General features: G+C 47.6%; 1 non-coding gene across 1 annotated transcript; it reads left to right on the top strand.

Annotated features, from left to right (window-relative positions):
* The first annotated feature begins 910 nt into the window (after positions 1 to 910).
* On the top strand, positions 911 to 1048 carry LOC119940527. The gene has a single exon (XR_005455000.1). It is a non-coding gene; the product is annotated as a small nucleolar RNA SNORA7 (small nucleolar RNA).
* Positions 1049 to 16385: the final 15337 nt, after the last annotated feature.

The raw sequence follows: 16385 nt of genomic DNA, 5'->3' as shown, positions 1-16385 counted from the left end.
CAACGCTTTGATTACCCATCACTTCTGAAGTGTTAATTACTCCCTAGGCTCGCTCCCAAAACCTACTGAGTATTTACACAGGGCTAATATCTGTTACGCATGCACTTGACGTTACTTCAGAGAAAGACCCACATCCAAATGAACAATCCTTTTGGATCTCCACACTGATTACGTGGCCGGAAAAGCGATGAAGTCAGATCACTGGGAAGACCACAGGACTGGGAGTCAAGCTCCTGGACTCTAACCCCGCTCCACCACTAGCCTTCTGCGTGACCTCGGACCAAATCACTTTAAGTCTCTGGACCTCAGTTTCCTCATTTGTCAAATGAGGATAAAATACTCATTCTCCCTCTGTCTTAGATTGTGAGTCCTACGTGGGGCAGGGACCGCATCTAGTCTGATTATCTTGTAAGCTGGCCCAAGGCACGGCACAGTGCTTGGCATATACTAAGTCTGCAATGCCATCATTCCCCTCACTGCTAATCGTTCCATCCAGGTTTCCCCGTGAGGTGGCATATATTAATGGAGCAAGGCAACAGGTCCACAAGACAAGCAAGCACCCACAAGTTTCCCAGAGCCAGGTCATTTGCTGCTTTGCTTTTCTAAAAGACTCCAAGGGGCGGTTCGACAGGCACAAGGCCGTAGCAGGACAATCCCCTCGGAGAAATGGCAGGTTGCAGACAGACATCACCACTGGTCCAGCATTCGCGCTAAACGTTGGAGAGATACTCTTTCTCACACATCCATCGGACAGCATCAAGACCCTCCTTCCCAAAGTCACCAATGACGCCAACTGCATCTCACACGAAAACTCTTGGCCACCACCGGCTTCTGGTGTCCCTTTGGCTAACCATTTTCTCGCTTTCCCAATTCAACACACACTTGTTTACCTTTTCATAGGCATGGTGTACCCCTCTTGGGGTCGCACCTGGAGAGTTTCCAGTCCTCTACCAGTCTCAGCTACGGGAGGGAGAGTCAAGCAGAGGCCTATCCATTCCATTCCTAGCTTGGGCAGTGGCTAGCGAGTGGCAGGCAATCTGCTACAAGGCAAAACTCCCCCATGCCGGGCAGCAGTGGCAGGGGAGAGAGTCGAGGGCGGAGACTCAAGCTGACTGCACGGAAGGCGGCGCCGGTAAATCGCTTCCGGATTTTTACCAAGAAAACCCTCTGGATCCACTACCGGAATGTCTGCAGATGGAAGTGGGGTGTTCAGGGAGAGACGTGCCCACGGTGTCGCTACAGGTCAGAGGCGACTCGAAAGCATAAGACAAGACGAGGCACCGGTGTGTGTTGACATTTGCAGTGTTATAGGCGAATGTCATTTCTTAACTGCTTATGTACATATCTGTAATTTATTTAATGTCCGTATCCCCCTCTAGACTGTAAACTCATTGTGGCCAGGGAATGGGTCTCTTTATCGTTATATTGTACTCCCCCAAGACCTTAGTACAGTGCTTGGCATACAGTAATCATTAAATATGATTGAGTGAATGTTTTTTATCTACTATATATTTGTCACTTTTATCTGCTTGGCTCCTCTTTCAAGTTCTTATGGGCAGAGACCAGATCTCTCGCTTGCCTCACCCGATCCCAAGAACCTAGGGCAGAGCTCCACACACAGCTCCACGAGACGCAGCAGGGCCTAGGGGACAGAGCCAGGGCCCAGGAGTCAGAAAGACCTGGGTTCTCATCCCAGCTCCGTCACCCTTCCGCTGGGTGGCCTTGGGTGAGTCACTTCACTTCTCTGGGCCTGTTACTTCATCTGTAAAATGGGGATTAAGACTGGGTCCAATCTGATTAGCTCCAGCACTTAACTGCAGTGTCTGACACCTAAGATGCACTTAAATATCATACAAAAAAAGCCAGCCCCTCCAGATACGCTACTGACAAAGAGTTGGTCCTTTAGCTAGCTGCCTTCTCAGATGACCCAAGCTGGGTCTCTAAACTCCTTCCAAACCAATTTTTTAACTGTTCCTCTTGTTCTCAACTTTCCCACCTCCAATCCACTACCCACACCCTTCCCCCTGCCTGGCCCTTCTTCTAGGTTTGGCGGGGAGTGCCTTTACCAAACTCCGTCCTTTCTCTCTTTCAAAGCCACACTCTCCTGTCTCTTCGTCCGCCCACCCCCTCACCTTTAGGGAAAAAAAATCCCATTTCTCAAGGAGGTATTCCCAGGTTGATCCCTTCACTTTGCCGATCATGCAAAGGATCGATGACCTAAGCATCCACCTCTTCCGTTGGTTGCTTATTAGGCACGCAGGCCACCCTCGGATTTAACACAACTGGTAACTGAAAACCATATCTTGCATCAAAGTGTCCTAAATCGGAACTGATTTTCTCAGGCGAACAATGTTATAAAACGGGAAAACGGTACTTAAAGTAAGGGTGGATACCCTATTTTTTTTTTTTTTTTTGCCAAAGTTACTTTCCAAAATTGGGCATTCAATGAGAAAGACATATACATCAGTGCATTTCTAGTGAATTGGGTTCCACAACAGGGTAGGTGACTTTTACTTCATCAAAAGTATAAGAATTGGGTCCACCTCCTGTGACTCGCCTGATGACCTCCCCTGACCCCAGTCTCACTTCCCCGCACCCTAAATTTTTCTGTTCGCCACCACCCCAAACCACGACCGCTCACACCCCCGGGGGCTGGTGGAAAGCTGAAACCGAAATGTCATAAATCTGAAACAGGGTGCAAATTTAGAAATTTGTAAAGTACCGTTCTCAATGCAAAACCTCTTGGGCGGAGGACTTCCTGGATCTGTTCTCTCACTTTTGCATTCATCGGTTCATTAGACTCGGCTCCTCAAGAGTAGAAATCACATCTTTGACTTCTTTTGCCTGTTCTCCAAGCCCCCATCTCAAGGCTCTGCACACCACAGGCATTTGATACACACTCTCAGTACCAATGTCTTTGGAAGCTCAAATGTCTTTTCTCAATACTGTCTTTCTAGTATCTTGATTTCTTTCATTTCTGCCCACCCGTCCGGCCAAAAGATATTTGACTGCACGGGTGTGATGACATGCTATGGGGGTTCATTTGAGGAGGCCAAGTCCCACCTCGTGCAGACCAAGGTGAAGAAAGGATTTACTTTTTGTTTCCCCTCGAACTTGCCTAAATTGCTCTTATCCAAGACAGTCTCTTAGTCCATTAAAACGACACCCCACATAAAACTAACTCTGAAATGTTTGTGCTGTATTTGTGTGACATTTTAGTGTTTAGTGGTTTCGACTACTACCTCACTGCGAATGTTAACACAAATCTGCACTGCCAGCTCTGAACTCTCTCCCTCTCTGCATCTCGCCTCTCCTCCTGCTTCCAAGACATTGTTCCTTGGATGTCCTCCTGTCACCTCAAGCTTAACGTCTCTAAAACAGAACTCCTTATCTTCCCACCCAAACCCGGTCCTCCCCCAACTCTCCCAACACTGTAGACGACACCTCCGTCCTTCCTGTCTCACAAGCCTGTAACCATGTATTGAGAGCTCACCTCCTCCAGGAGGCCTTCCCAAACTGAGCCCCTTCCTTCCTCTCCCCCTCTTCACCCCCCCTTCTTACCTCCTTCCCTTCCCCACAGCACCTGTATATATGTATATATGTTTGTACATATTTATTACTCTATTTATTTATTTATTTATTTTACTTGTACATATCTATTCTATTTATTTTATTTTGTTTTGTTAGTATGTTTGGTTTTGTTCTCTGTCTTCCCCTTTTAGACTGTGAGCCCACTGTTGGGTAGGGACTGTCTTTATATGTTGCCAATTTGTACTTCCCAAGCGCTTAGTACAGTGCTCTGCACATAGTAAGCGCTCAATAAATACGATTGATGATGATGATGATGGCATTATCCTTGACTCCTCTCGATCACTCAAACCACAGATTCAATCCATCACTAAAACCTGTCGGTCCTACCTTCACGACATCGCTAAAATCCACCCTTTCCTCTCCTTCCAAACTGCTACCGCGTTAGTTAATCGCTCGTCCTATCCCACCCGGATTACTGAATCAGTTTCCTTGATGACTTCCCTGCTTCCTATCTCTCCCCACTGCAGTCCATAGTTGACTCTGCTGCCCGGATCATTTCTCTAAAAAAAAGTTCAGGCCACATTTCCCTACTCCTCAAGACACTCCATTACCCATCCACCGCCATGTTAGATAGAAACTCACCATGGGCATTAAAACACTCAATCGCCTCGCCCCCTTCTACCTCCTACCTGGCCTGCACACTTCAATCCTCTAATGCTCACCTTACTCTACCTCAAACTTGTCTATCTCGCCGCTGACCCCTGGTCCACGTCCCGCCTCTGGCCTGGAATGCCCTCCCTCCTCAAATCTGACAGATTTTGATTTGTTGTCTGTCTCCCCCTTCTAGACTGAGCCCATTGTTAGGTAGGAACCGTCTCTATATGTTGCCAACTTGTACTTCCTAAGCGCTTAGTACAGTGCTCTGCACACAGTAAGCGCTCAATAAATACAATTGAATGAACGAATGAATTTAACGTTAGAAGTTTCAGTTTTAAAAACACAAGGCAGGCGGCTTTTGCTTGGTGGCCAATTGGTGCCTATTATCATCAACTTAACGCTCCATTCTAAAGGGCCTAAACTTTATATTCCCTGGAGAGTGAGGGATCCTGTTAAGATCACTTTCATTCTTTTTCACTAAATGAGCAAAAGGGTTAGATTAGACCAACAGGAGGATTAAAAAGAAGTTTACTCTATTAAGAGATGATAATAATAATAATAATGATTGTATTTGTTAAGTGCTATGTGCAAAGCACTGTTCTAAGTGCTGGGGAGGTTACAAGGTTGTCCCATGGGGGGCTCATAGTCATAATCCCCAGAGGCCCAGAGAAGTTAAGTGACTTGCCCAAAGTCACACAGCTGACAGTTGGCCGAGTCAGAATTTGAACCCATGACCTCCGATTCCAAAGCCCATGCTCTTTCCACTGAGCCATGCTGTTTCTCCAATAGGGTATGAAACTGGATAAAATGATGATGAAGAATGACTAAATAAACCTGTGGAGGATCACTTGAAATTACCTACCTAGTGACCTAGCGGAAGGGGCTGCGATCCCTAGTTTCAAGTGCCGGTTCCATTGCTGGGCAGCCTGGGCGAGCTAAGTGGCCATCTGACCCGTCCGTGCTTCCTTCTCCCTCTCCGTCCCCCGTGACAAGGCAGCGACCACCCCCTCACCCCCGAGACGGGTTCAGGAATGAGTCCGTCTACCTTCAAAGTGCTTTGGGTAAACTGGGCACTGCCATCCCCCCAAGGCCTCACCTAGGGGTGGCAGAAGTCGCTTATCAGAAGCCGCTTTACTTGTGGTGTGTGACCTGTACCCCCCAGCCACCTGTCTGGGGCGACCCAAGGGGCTTTCCCTGTCCCCCGCCTCCTACGAACTCGCTCCCCACCAGACCCACGCCCGGGTGACCCTCAAGCGATGAACCCGAGGGGGTTATCCTTTGTGGCAAGAGCCTGGGCTTGGGAGTCAGGAGGGCTTGGGTTCTAATCCCGGATCAGCCACTTGTCAGCTGTGTGACTTTGGGCAAGTCACTTCACTTCTCTGTACCACAGTTCCCTCATCTGTAAAATGGGGATGAAGACGGTGAGCCCCAGGTGGGACAACCTGATCACCTCGTATCTCTCCCAGCCCTCAGAACGGTGCTCTGCACATAGTAAGCGCTTAACCGACACCATTATTATCATTAATCCTGGCTCCGCCACCTGTCTGCGGTGTGATCTCGGGCAAGCCACTTCCCTTCTCTGGGCCTCAGTTCTGTCATCTGGAAAATGGGGATGAAGACTGTGAGCACCATGTGCGACAACCTGATTGCCTTGTATCCACCCCAGCTCTTGGAACAGCACTTGGCACAGAGTAAATGCTTAACAAGTACCATCATCATCAAGCCACTTCCCTTCTCTGGGCCTCAGTTCCCTCACCTGTCAAATGGGGATGAAGACTGTGAGCCCCTCGTGGGACAACCTGATCATCTTGTATCCCCCCAATGCTTAGAACAGTGCTTCGCTATCATTACTATTATTATGTGCGACAACGCGATCACCTTGTATACCCCCAGCGCTTAGAACGGTGCTTCGCACATAGTAGGCACTTAACAAATGCCATCATTATAATTATTATTATGTGGGACAGCCCGATCACCTCCCAGCGCTTAGAACAGTGTTTCGCACATAGTAAGCGCTTAATAATAATGATAATAACAATGACGATGGCATTTATTATGCTTAACAAATGCCATTATTATTATTATGTGGGACAACCTGATCACCTTGTATCCCCCCGGCGCTTCGCACTGGACTGTGAGCCCACTGTTGGGTAGGGACTGTCTCTGTATGTTGCCAACTTGTACTTCCCTGGGACAACCCGATCACCTTGTATCCCCCCCCCCCGCCCCCAGCGCTTAGAACAGTGCTTCGCACGTAGTAAGCGCTTAATAATAATGATAATAACAATGACGATGGCATTTATTATGCTTAACAAATGCCATTATTATTATTATTATGTGGGACAACCTGATCACCTTGTATCCCCCCGGCGCTTCGCACTGGACTGTGAGCCCACTGTTGGGTAGGGACTGTCTCTGTATGTTGCCAACTTGTACTTCCCTGGGACAACCCGATCATCTTGTATCACCCCCAGCGCTTAGAACAGTGCTTCGCACACAGTAAGCGCTTAATAATAATAATAACAATGACGATGGCATTTATTATGCTTAACAAATGCCATTATTATTAGTATTATGTGGGACAACCTGATCACCTTGTATCCCCCAGGCGCTTCGCACTAGACTGTGAGCCCACTGTTGGGTAGGGACTGTCTCTGTATGTTGCCAACTTGTACTTCCCTGGGACAACCCGATCACCTTGTATCCCCCCTGCGCTTAGAACAGTGCTTCGCACACAGTAAGCGCTTAATAATAATAATAACAATGATGATGGCATTATTATTATTATTATTACGTGGGACAACCTGATCACCTTGTATCCCCCCGGCGCTTCGCACTGGACTGTGAGCCCACTGTTGGGTAGGGACTGTCTCTGTATGTTGCCAACTTGTACTTCCCTGGGACAACCCGATCACCTTGTATCCCCCCCCCCCCCCGGTGCTTAGAACAGTGCTTCGCACATAGTAAGCGCTTAATAATAATAATAACAATGATGATGGCATTTATTATACTTAACAAATGCCATTATTATTATTATGTGGGACAACCTGATCACCTTGTATCCCCCCGGTGCTTCGCACTAGACTGTGAGCCCAACTGTTGGGTAGGGACTGTCTCTGTATGTTGCCAACTCGTACTTCCCTGGGACAACCCGATCACCTTGTATCCCCCCCAGCGCTTAGAACAGTGCTTTGCACACAGTAAGCGCTTAATAATAATAATAACAATGATGATGGCATTATTATTATTATTGTTACGTGGGACAACCTGATCACCTTGTATCCCCCCGGCGCTTCGCACTAGACTGTGAGCCCACTGTTGGGTAGGGACTGTCTCTGTATGTTGCCAACTTGTATTTCCCTGGGACAACCCGATCACCTTGTATCCACCCCCCACCCCGCGCTTAGAACAGTGCTTCGCACATAGTAAGCGCTTAATAATAACAATGACGATGGCATTTATTATGCTTAACAAATGCCATTATTATTATTATTATTATTATTATTATTATGTGGGACAACCTGATCCCCTTGCATCCTCCCGGCGCTTCGCACTAGACTGTGAGCCCACTGTTGGGTAGGGACTGTCTCTGTATGTTGCCAACTTGTACTTCCCTGGGACAACCCGATCACCTTGTATCCCCCCCAGCGCTTAGAACAGTGCTTCGCACACAGTAAGCGCTTAATAACAATAATAACAATGATGATGGCATTTATTATGCTTAACAAATGCCATTATTATTATTACTATGTGGGACAACCCGATCACCTTGTATCCCCCTGGCGCTTCGCACTAGACTGTGAGCCCACTGTTGGGTAGGGACTGTCTCTGTATGTTGTCAACTTGTACTTCACCTGGGACAACCCGATCACCTTGTATCCCCCCCCCCCCGGCGCTTAGAACAGTGCTTCGCACATAGTAAGCGCTTAATAATAATAATAACAACGATGATGGCATTTATTATGCTTAACAAATGCCATTATTATTATTATTATGTGGGACAACCCGATCACCTTGTATCCCCCAGGTGCTTCGCACTAGACTGTGAGCCCACTGTTGGGTAGGGACTGTCTCTGTATGTTGCCAACTTGTACTTCACCTGGGACAACCCGATCACCTTGTATCCCCACCCCCGGCGCTTAGAACAGTGCTTCGCACATAGTAAGCGCTTAATAATAATAATAACAATGATGATGGCATTTATTGTGCTTAACAAATGCCATTATTATTACGTGGGACAACCTGATCACCTTGTATCCCCCGGGCGCTTCGCACTAGACTGAGCCCACTGTTGGGTAGGGACTGTCTCTGTATGTTGCCAACTTGTACTTCCCTGGGACAACCTGATCAAATTTTATCCCCCCCAGCACTTAGAACAGTGCTTCGCACATAGTAAGCGCTTAATAATAATAATAACAATGACGATGGCATTTATTATGCTTAACAAATGCCATTATTATTATTATGTGGGACAACCTGATCACCTTCTATCCCCCCCGGCACTTCGCACTAGACTTTGAGCCCACTGTTGGGTAGGGACTGTCTCTGTATGTTGCCAACTTGTACTTCCCAAGCGCTTAGTCCAGTGCGCTGCGAACAGTAAGCGCTCAATAAATACGATTGACGATGATGATGGCATTTATTATGCTTAACAAATGCCATTATTATTATTATGTGGGACAACCTGATCCCCTTCTATCCCCCCCGGCGCTTCGCACTGGACCGTGAGCCCACTGTTGGGTGGGGACTGTCTCTGTATGTTGCCAACTTGTACTTCCCAAGCCCTTAGTCCAGTGCTCTGCCCACAGTAAGCGCTCAATAAATACGACTGATGATGATGATGATGGCATTTATTATGCTTAACAAATGCCATTATTATTATGTGGGACAACCTGATCCCCTTCTATCCCCCCAGCGCTTCGCACTGGACCGTGAGCCCACTGTTGGGTAGGGACTGTCTATGTTGCCAACTTGTACTTCCCAAGCGCTCAGTCCAGCGCTCTGCCCACAGTAAGCGCTCAATAAATACGATTGATGATGATGATGGCATTTATTATGCTTAACAAATGCCATTATTATTATGTGGGACAACCCGATCACCTTGTATCCCCCCCAGCGCTCAGAACAGTGCTTCGCACACAGTAAGCGCTTAATAATAATAATAATAACAATGACGATAGCATTTATTATGCTTAACCAATGCCATTATTACTATTATTATTATGTGGGACAACCTGATCCCCTTGTATCCCCCCGGCGCTTCGCACTGGACTGTGAGCCCACTGTTGGGTAGGGACTGCCTCCGTATGTTGCCAACTTGGACTTCCCAAGCGCTTAGTCCAGCGCTCTGCACACAGAAAGCGCTCAATAAATACGATTGATTGATTGATTGACAAGTGCTATTATTACTACGAGGTTGTCCCCTGCGGGGCTGATGGGTTTCCTCCCCATTTTGCGGAGGAGGGTCCCGAGTGCGGGCTGAGGAGCGTCGGGGCCGGGACTGAAGCGTCCCCCTCGGTGCCCAGCCCTGTGCGAAGCGCTGGGGGGGGGGGGGGCGGCGGTATCTCGGGGAAGGAGGCTCACGGAAGACAGAAGAGGGGGCCGGAGAAGTGACTTATCCAAGGTCACGCCTCCCCGCGGGACTGCCGGGCGGGGGAGCCGAGCAGGGCCGGGCCCGGGGCCTGCCGCTCCCCGCTCGCACCTCCTCGGACGGACACCTCGGACAGATCCGGCCCGGCCCGACCGGCCCTCCCTCCCTCCGGCGGCCCACACACCTCCGGCACCAGGAGGAGGAGGAGGAGGAAGAGGAGGAGGAGAAGGAGGAGCAGCAGCAGGACGAGGAGGAGGAGGAGACGGCGTCTGGCGGCCCTGTGGCGTCGGCGGGTCAGGGCGAGCCGAGCGCCGCCATCTTGGAGCAGCAGCAGCAGCAGCAGCAGCAGCCACCGCCGCCGCCGCGGGGCTGGAGGTGGGGGGGGGGCAGGAGGGGAGGACCGGCCGGGCGGACTCGCTATCCCGGCGGGCAGCGCGCGCGCGCCCATAGAGTCCGCCCGCCGCAGGGCCCGCCGGGAAGGACGTCCGCGCCAGGGCCGCCATCTTGGAGAGGGGCAGAGCGGCGTCGGCGCCTCTCCCTCCCACCCCCTTCGGACACACCCGCACGCACCCACCCCGGACGACCGCGGCGGCCCCAGCCCTCGGGCTGACTGCAGGGCGGTTCCCTGTTCGGCCCGGTGATGGCGGGCCGACGATCTGCCCCGGCACGCCCAGGCCGGGGGGGGGTGGGGAGGGGGGCGCGTGCGCGTGGGGGCGCGCGCTCGCGGGAGGGAGGGGCCGTGCGCACGTCGCCGTTTGGCAGCGTGCGGCCGCGCCTGTTTGAGAGGCGGGGAGGGAGCGAGCCCGGTTTATGCTTTTTATTCTATAAGTAAATACATCGATAGGATAGGATTTACAGACTAAACAGACGAAACCGGCTTATTCTAAGTAAAGAAATGGAATTTATTGATTTATAAACGTGAAACCGGTTTATTCCGATCTGTAAAGGAATAGAGTTTATAAACAGGTGAAAGCGGTTTATTCTAGTCCATAAATAAATGAAGAAATAGAATGCGTTTATTTACAGGCAGATTAAACCGGTTTATTCTAATCTATAAGTAAAGAAATAGAGTTTATAGAGTAAACAGATGAAACCGGTTTATTCTGGTCTATAAGGAAATAAATAGAATAGGATGTATTTGTAGAATAAACAGATGCAACCGGTTTATTCTAATCTGTAAGGAAAGAAATAGAATATAATTTATAGAATAAACAGATGAAACCGGTTTATTCTAGTCTGTACATAAACAAAATGTATAGAATAAGCATCAGACCTGGTTATTCTAGCTTATAAATGGAATTATTCATTAATTCCATTATTAATAGTATTTATAATTATTATATTATTAATATTATTAATATAATATTATTATATGATAATTTTATGATTATAATAATTATTTATTAATTCCATTGATAGAATGTTATAGAATAAATATCTATTTAGAGAATCAGTAGATTAAACCGGTTAATTCTAGTTATTCTATAAATAGCTAGAATGTGTTTATTGAAAATTTATTATGATTAGTCATTTCTTTATAAATAAATATAATTTATTGAAAAAATTGATAGAATATTATAGAATATATTTATCTATATAGAGAAAAAAAGATTGAACGGGTTAATTCTATTCTATATATAAATATAATTTATTCATTGAATAAGTGTATAGAATACTATAGAATAAATGTATTTAGGCAATAAATAGATTAAACCGGTTAATTCTATTTATTCTGTAAATAAAGAAGTAGAATTTATAGACAAATGTATTGAATATTATAGAATAAATTTATAGAATAAATAGATTAAACCAGTTAATTCTATTCATTCTATAAATAGAATTTACTTGTTGAATAAATAAAATAAATCACGTATTTACGTGCCCACAGTTGGTGGTGAATGCTTGACAAGTTGTGTGGGTGCAATTGTGAACCATGTGCACGACTGGATGGATGACGGGCTGAGAATGAAAGTGTGGGACCGCAGGGGGGACCCACCAGGTGTGTGAGACTGGCAGTCTGCATAGGGCTGAATGTGTAACTGGGTATCGGTGTGACCGCATTTGTGACTATTTGGCGAGTTGTGGCGGTGCAGCATGTGAGACTGGCAGCCTGTGTAGGGCTGAGTGTGCGACTGTCTGGTGATGCGAGGCGCTGAATGTGTGTGGCTGCATTTGCGACTATTTGGCAAGTTGTGTGTGTGTGTCTGCAGCTGGGAGACTGGCGGCTCGCGCAGGGCCGAACGTTTGTCGGTGTGAGACACCGAAGGTGTATGACTGCATTTGTAACTGACAAGTTGTGTGTGTGTAACCGTGACTGTGGCTGTGAGCCTTGAATGTGTGTGACCGTTTGAGAAGTTTGCGTGGATAACTACCAGGCTGGCTGCTTGTGTAGAGTTGATGATGATGATGATGGCATTTATTAAGTACTTACTATGTGCAAAGCACTGTTCTAAGTGCTGGGGAGGTTACAAGGGATCAGTTTGTCCCACGAGGGGCTCACAGTCTTAATCCCCATTTTACAGATGAGGTAACTGAGGCACAGAGAAATTAAGTGACTTGCCCAAAGTCACACAGCTGACAATTGGCAGAGCTGGGATTTGAACCCATGACCTCTGACTCCAAAGCCCGGGCTCTTTCCACTGAGCCACGAGTTGAATGTGTGACTGTGTGAGATACTACATCAACCTCCTTTCTGACCTCCCAACCTCCTGTCTCTCCCCGCCACCTCCGTCTATACTTCACGTTGCCTCCTGGATTATCTTTGTACAGAAACGCTCTGGGCATGTCACTCCCCTCCTCAAAAATCTCCAGTGGCTGCCTGTCAACCTACACATCAAGCAAACACTCCTAACTCTCGGCTTCAAAGCTCTCCATCCCCTCGCTCCCTCCTGCCTCACCTCCTGTCTCTCCTTCTCCAGCCCAGCCCGCACCCTCCGCTCCTCTGGTGCGGCTAACCTTCTCACTGGGCCTCGTTCTCGCCTGTCCTGCTGTCAAACCCTGGCCCAAGTCCGGCCTGGAATCCACCAAACCATCACATTTCCCCCTTCCAAAACCCTTCTGAAGGCTCACCTCCTCCAAGACGCCTTCCCAGACTAAGCCCCCCACTTTTCCTCAGTTCCCCGTCCCCATTGCCAAGACTGGCACCTTTTGCTCTACCCTCCCCCCTCCGCCCCCGCGCCCACAACACTTGCGTATATATGTGCACATCACATCTATAATTCTATTTATTTATATTGATGCCTCTTGTTTTGCTGTCTGTCTCCCTCCTTCAAGACCATAAGCCCAGTGTGGCCAGGAATTGTCACTCTTCATTGCTAAATTGTACTTTCCAAGCCCGCAGTACAATCCTCTGCACACAGTAAGCACTCAATAAATACGATTGGATGACTGAATGTACGTATGTGACTGCATTTCTGACTGACAAGTTGCGTTTGTGTAACTGACTCATGTAGGGCTGAATGTGTGATTGTGTGTGAGCCACTGAATGCACGTGACTGCATTTGTAACCGTTCAACAAGTTGTGTATTTGTAACTAACACCAGCTGGTGCACCTTCAGGACTGAATTTGGGACTGTGGGTGTGAGACTGAACGTGTGTGATTGCATTTGTGACTGTTTGACAAGTTATGTATGTGTAACAGACCGGCTGCCTGTGTAGGGCTGCATTTGTGACTGGGTATGAGAGTGAACGTGTGTGATTGAGTTTGTGACTGACAAGTTGCGTATGTGTAACTGAAACTGGCTGCCTGTGTAGGGCTGAATTTGTGACTGTGGGTGTGAGATTGAACGTGTGTGATTGCGTTTGTGACTGTATGAGAAGTTGTGTACGTGTAACTGCAACTGGCTGCCTGTGTAGGGCTGAGTGTACTGGGTGTCTATGTAAGACACTGTGTGACCGCATTTGTGACTGTTTGACAAGTTGTTTAGGTGTCACTGTGAGACCGGCTGCCACATGTGTAGCAGTGTGTATGTTTGTGATTGCATCTGTTTGTGTCTGCTTGGCAAAAACGTGTGTCTGTAACTGAGATTGGCTGCATGTGAAGACCTGAATGTGCGTCTGAGAGAGATACTGAATGTATGTGATTTCCTGACAAACATGTGTGAGACAGAATAAATGTAACTAATTGGCAAATTGTACGTGTGAGGCTGAATGTATCATCATCAGTGGTATCTGTTGAGTGTGTGCTGCGTGCACGTGACTAATTGACAAGGCGTGCGTGTGTAACAACTGAATGACTGCATGAGCGGGACTGTGTGACTACAGTGACATGTAAGTCACTGATAAGTTGTGTGTTTAACCGCGACTGTATGGATGCGTATGTGAAACTGCATATGTGACTGTGTGAGACTGCATGGCTGTCCATGCAGGGCAGAATGCGTGACTAAATTGGAGAAGCAGCGTGACTCAGTGGAAAGAGCACGGGCTTTGGAGTCAGAGGTCATGGGTTCAAACCCCGGCTCCGCCAATTAGCTGTGTGACTTTGGGCAAGTCACTTAACTTCTCTGTGCCTCAGTTCCCTCACCTGTAAAATGGGGATGAAGACTGTGAGCCCCCTGTGGGACAACCTGATCACCTTGTAACCTCCCCAGCGCTTAGAACAGTGCTTTGCACATAGTAAGTGCTTAATAAATGCCATCAAAAAAATTCTATTCTGAATAAATTATATTTATACTGACGCCTGTTTACTTGTATTGATGTCTGTCTCCACCCCCCACCCCCCCGGCCTGTGAGCCCATTGTGGGCAGGGATCGTCTCTCTTTACTGCTGTATTGTACTTTCCCAAGTGCTTAGTACAGTGCTGTACACACAGTAATTGCTCAATAAATACAACTGAATGAATGAATGAACTGAAAGACTGAATATACGTGACTGTGCAAGTCAAGCTGTATGCGTGTGGGTAATTTTCATGTTGGCGTGAGTGACAAAATGCACACATCCAGGCTGTCAATTATCTTATCCCACCTAGATCACTGCATCAGCCTCCTTGCTGACCTCCCAACCTCCTGCGTCTCTCCACTCCAGTCCCTACTTCACTCCGCTGCCCGGATCATTTTTCTACGGAAACATTCAGGACGTGTCACCCCTCTCCTCAAAATAATAATAATGATGGCATTTATTAAGCGCTCAAAAATCTCCTCCTCCATATCACACCAAAACTCTTCACTGTTGACCATGGATAGTTGAAGGAACTGTGGAGTCACAGGGCTCAGAGGACCGTTCTTCCCACCTTCTAGACCGTGAGCCCGTTGTTGGGTAGGGGATTGTCTCTATCGGTTGCTGAATTGTACTTTCCAAGCGCTTAGTACAGTGCTCTGCATACAGTAAGCACTCAATAAATACGAATGATTGACCTCTTGGGAAAGTACAGCAGACACCCAAGGACACGTTCCCTGCCCATCAGGAACTTACACTCTAATGTAAATTATACTCTTACACTCTAACTTACACTGTCAATCTACTCTGCCAGATATTTGCAATTATTTCTTGAGTGCTGACCGTGTGCAGAGCACTGTACTAAGCACTTGGGAAAGTGCCTGAGTAACTTGTATCTACCCCAATCTTCTTTAAAAAATTTAATTCAATATTTTCCATGGTATTTAAGTGCTTGCTGTGTGCCAGGTAAGTGCTGGGGTGGATAGAAGATAATCAGGTTGGACACAGTCTTAAGCCCCACAATCTTAAGTCTCACAATCTTAAGCCCCATTTTACAGATGAGGTAACAGGCCAAGAGAAGTGAAATGACCCGTCCAAGATCATACCGCAGACAAGCGGCAGAGCTGGGATTAGAACCCAGGTCCTGGCTCTATCCACTAGCCCATGCTGCTTCTCCTCATTGTTTAAAACAATGGTTGACATGAAGTAAGCCCTTAACACATACCATTAAAAATAAGTACAATAGAGCTGAGAGCCGCGATCCTTGCCCATTAGAAGCCGAGTAACCCAAATAAGTAGCAAAATGTCTGCACCCCTGTTAGCACAATAAATACGATTGATTGAATGGTTCTATCCGCCGAGTTAGAGCATAGATACAGTAGACCTTCCGTATTCACAGGGGATCCGTTAGCGAAACTCACCCTTGCTGGGCTGCAGCGGCAGGGGAGAGAGTCAAGAGCGGAGACTCAAGTTGTTTGTGTGGAAGAAGGCCATGGTCAACCACTTCCATAGTTCTGACCAAGAAAACTCTGGATCCACGACCAGAATTATGGCAGATAGAAGTCGGGGATTCTGGGAGAGATGTGTCATGGAGTCGCTACGGGTCGGAGATGACTCGACAGTGAGACAAGACAAAACCAAAGCGCTCAATACAGGCTCTGCATCCAGGGCTGAATAACTCATCTGTAAAACGGAGATTAAATCCTACTCCCTTCTATGTAGACTGTGAGCCCCAAGGAGCTTACGGTCAAGAGGCAGAAACGGTCATCAAAATAGAGATTCGTACTTAAGTGCTGTGGGGCTGAGGTTGGGATGACTATCAAGTACTTAAAGGATGCAGATCTGAGTGCTTAGGTGACAGAAGAGAAAGGGAGTAGGGGGAAATGAGGGCTTAGATGGGGAAGGCTTCTTGGTGGAGATGTGATTTTAATAAGGCTTTGACTATGGGGAAGGG

This window comes from Tachyglossus aculeatus, chromosome 18 (genome assembly GCF_015852505.1).
Source record: "Tachyglossus aculeatus isolate mTacAcu1 chromosome 18, mTacAcu1.pri, whole genome shotgun sequence".
In the NCBI taxonomy this organism is placed as follows: domain Eukaryota; kingdom Metazoa; phylum Chordata; class Mammalia; order Monotremata; family Tachyglossidae; genus Tachyglossus; species Tachyglossus aculeatus.
Note: the sequence above shows the minus strand (reverse complement) of the source record. Positions and strands in the feature narration are given on the sequence as shown.